General features: G+C 39.8%; 1 pseudogene across 1 annotated transcript; it reads right to left on the bottom strand.

Moving 5' to 3' along the window:
- Positions 1-351: 351 nt before the first annotated feature.
- LOC149208708 (NDR1/HIN1-like protein 6 pseudogene) lies at positions 352-1,724 on the bottom strand (annotated as a pseudogene). Its single transcript, XR_016252788.1, has one exon. The product of XR_016252788.1 is annotated as an NDR1/HIN1-like protein 6 pseudogene (transcript).
- Between the last annotated feature and the right edge of the window lie 2,233 nt (positions 1,725-3,957).

The following is a 3,957-nucleotide window of genomic DNA, read 5'->3' as shown; positions in this document are numbered from 1 at the left end:
GCCCCATTAAGCAGGGTTTGGTGGTTGCTTCACTGTTCGTTGAGGACGTCTTCATTCGGCGGAATTCCCTTATACTATGTATTCATGCTAGCTACCATGGTTTGAAAAACTGTGTGCGACGAAGCCCAAAATACTGAAGTCAAATCCTCAAACCTTGAACCATGGGAAAATATAGATCAGTAGATTTAAATTATTAGACTAACAGTAATGGCTCAAACGATTGATCTAGCTACTCTACATCCAATCTCATTCTACAATATTCCAATAAATTCAATTGTAGATTTTATCACCATATCCACAAAATAGTGACTCATCCGTAAGAACCAGGAAAGAACAATAGAGACTCGAGAGTAAAGAATCCAATTATATAAAATATTAAAATATGTCTCGATATAAACAGGGCCACATTATTAAAAATAACAGTATGTCTGCCAACTGAAAGTTGGCCATTAATATGGTATATGGAGTCCGAACAAAACAAATTGTATATCGAAAAAGTCTATCTGCAGCCGTAGCATCTATATGGTCCTATCACAAAAACATTTAACCCTAACCGTGCCCTAACCATGAATTCATTGCATCCTAAGTCGCGCGCAATCCTCACAGCTTCACCCGCACCTTGGAATTCTTAACAGTAACTGTGGCCTTGGCATCGAGCTGGTCGACGGTAAGGTCCCATCGCGCGCGAACTGTTATCTTCCATAACTTCAATTTCCCAAACTTTATCTTCACGGGAACATCTGCCTTCAATTTCAGCGGAATGCTCGCCTGATTTATCTGCGCATTGAGTGTAGACATCATGGCGTTGGTGAGCTTAGCACCGGTCCCAGTGAGTTCCACGTCCAACAAAGTGGTGTTCTTGTGGCCCTGGTAGAATACCGGCAGGGAGCCTGTGCAGAGCTCCGAGCCTGAATACAAAACCGCGAGATGGCTGTTGTCGAGATAATATATACCGATCCTCTTATTGGGATTCCGGGCCTTTATGTTCACAGCGAATTGGCAATTTGTACTGAAATCGACGGGGTTGATGGTGAAATTAGTAATATGGATGCTGTCGACAGAGTATTTGGGGATCTTGGGCCTGAAGACCAAGTACAGAACGCCACAGGCGACGGCGACAGTCACGACGAACGCGATTAAAAAGCAAATGGTGCAGCACAAGCAGCGGCAACAGGAACACCGGCGCTTGGGAGGCGGTGACAGGTATCTGGGATGCTCTCGTCTGGAGATAACTTGGTCCTTTGGAATCTTAACTCTCATCCGCCCGTTTGAAGCAGGCGGAACGAGCGCGGGATCGACCCCGCCCTTTTCAGACGAACGATTGCTGGAATTGGGCGCCAATGGAGCGCTCGGCTTCTCGTTTACGTATTCGCCTCCATCCTTCTCGACATCTGCCATCGTCGGGTAGATTCTCTGGTGATCTGCCATCGTGGCACCCGGCCCCGAGCTGCAAACAAAGCGATATGAACCGACTTAGGCCGACGAGATTCGATCCTGGACTCCCAGAAACTTAAAATGAACCGACTTAGGCCGACGAGATTCGATCCTGGGACTCCCGGAAACTTAAAATGAAGCTACTTAGGCCGACGAGACTCGATCCTGGAGCTCCCACAAAACTTAAAGACCTTTACGCAATGATGGGAATGAATTCTGCAGGCGCGGAGGATCAACAAAATAGGCAATGGTAAACCGCGTCGTGACGTATGATGCAACGATGGCGTCAACGAAAGCAGGGAGAAAAATGAATGCATTACCGCGTACTGTCGGTTAGAGGAATTTGTCGAACGCCGCAACTGCCTTTTAACGTGTATCTGTCCGCTGCTATTTCCCGCTACTCAGAAATTTGCTGGTTTGAGGCATCGTTTTCATGTGCTCGGGGAAACGTAAATATACACATTACGCTATTGCATCATCAAACGTCTTATCGGTTGACTCTTATAAGTTGTAGTAGCGAACTGAAACACGCTACTTAGAAGTTGTTTTCTCAAAGTAAAAGACATTCTGTTTGTGGAAGTTCTCTGATAAGCCTCGATATTATCGGCCGCTTAACGATCCAACCAGACTCTATCCAACCCTACATGAAACACGCTAACTAATAATAATGATTTTTCAAAGCAGAGTACCTGTGCTCTTGAATCGAATTCTATCAGCTTCACCAATATTGTGGTCCACCCATTGCTTTAAATTATTTTTTCTTTATTATGAGCATAGCCATATAAAATGAAATGGTATTTAATTATATATAGTTATAAAATGAAATGGTATTTAATTATATATAGTTATAAAAAAGTGTAGTGTTTGTTAGAAAACATGGAAATTTTAGAAGTTTTATTCTAGAACATTAATATTTAATTTTTTTTCATGTGTGGTTGATGTACATGGGAATTCTAGAAGTCTTATTCCAAAATGTTTAATATTTAACATTTTTTTCATGTGTAGTTAACAAATATGGAATAGTTTTATGAGGCTTATCCACCCAGCGCTTCGTGGGCACTCAACCACAAGGCTTGACCCCAAAGATGTTGCACCATTGATCTTTAACAATGCAAACTCACCACATGAATTAACAATGCAAACTCACCCCATGAATTAACAATGAAGGCTTTTAATGTTTATATATATATATATATATATATTATTGGTGAATAAATTAGAAGCTTTATCATAGCCTTCTCAAAACATAATGCCATGAATATTAAAAAGTACTTTTGGCTTTTCTATTTCAATTTTCAAAAGGTGATTTTTGGATACAAGTTCAACATTGGTAAGTAATTTCTAGATATTAACACCAATAGACATCAAACCATAATAAACAGTAAAACAATTTCCACATCTCACATTATTTGGGTTTAAAAAATCATAAAAATTAACTAAATTGTAACTTCATTTTAAATTCTAAGTTGGGAGGGGGAGGGAATCATTCTTCGCCTCAATCAAAGAGTGATTCAATTCATAAGAGTGATTCAATTCACTTGGGGATTGGGTAGATCAACAAAAAATCAAGCTAATATTTGGCTGTCTAGAGAGGATTGGAATTAACAATTATAAAAGGTATAAGGAGATTGTTGGTTTTTGGACACTCATTGATCGTAATAAAATAAGTCAACAAGTTACAGGAGAGCAGAGATGTCAATGCCACACTCTAAAGGATTTCCATGTCATTGAAGAAATTTGAGGTGATAGACCTATATCATGTATATAGACATTTGAATTTAGAAGCAAACATGCTAGCTATAATAAGGGAACGATTTTGGATCAAAGCATAATGGAACTAGATTATTCACAAATCATATTTTCCCCTCTTCCATGCAGAGTCCAAAATGGTTTATGGTTTCCAAAGATGGTCATTCCAACCATAAAAAATTGTGAAACAAGGCACTAAGAAGTGATTAGGGAGGGTAAAGAATATGACACATAATGTATTAGCATTCTAGCCAATTGTTCACTTAACGATTGGTCTTTTTATTTAATATCGCATGTCAGTATGTGTACAAAAGGAGCTTTAGCATTCACTACAAAAATCGAAGAGTGAGTTAGTGAGCCTGATGGCAAGGGAAAGGGCATACGTGGAGCAAGCTAACGAGCAAGATACAATGTCCATTAATCACCTAGAATATAGCCTACAAAATTCATGCGTTGGATTTAAATGAAACCCAATTCAGAATAGGTTGTGAATTGAGCCTCTTAGTAGGAATGGATTGTTGTGGTAATAAATTTGTTTTGTGGGAAACATTGAATCAGGCATCAAGTCCTGTTTGTTTATATGGCAAGTTCAACTATGAGTGCAGTGCAAGTTGCAAGAGGCAATTGGATCTTCAAGTCCTATCTGTTTATATGCCAAGTTCAACTGTGAGTGCAATGCAAGTTGTAGGAGGCAATTCGATCTTCATACTACCAGGGGTATTAAGTTACGGGTTGATGGAAATGGCATCCACAGAGGAAACTTTGAGTGCATGT

The sequence above is a fragment of the Pinus tabuliformis genome, chromosome 1_2 (genome assembly GCF_031772625.1).
Source record: "Pinus tabuliformis cultivar Carrire ecotype Pingquan chromosome 1_2, CPIR1, whole genome shotgun sequence".
NCBI lineage: Eukaryota > Viridiplantae > Streptophyta > Pinopsida > Pinales > Pinaceae > Pinus > Pinus tabuliformis.
Note: the sequence above shows the minus strand (reverse complement) of the source record. Positions and strands in the feature narration are given on the sequence as shown.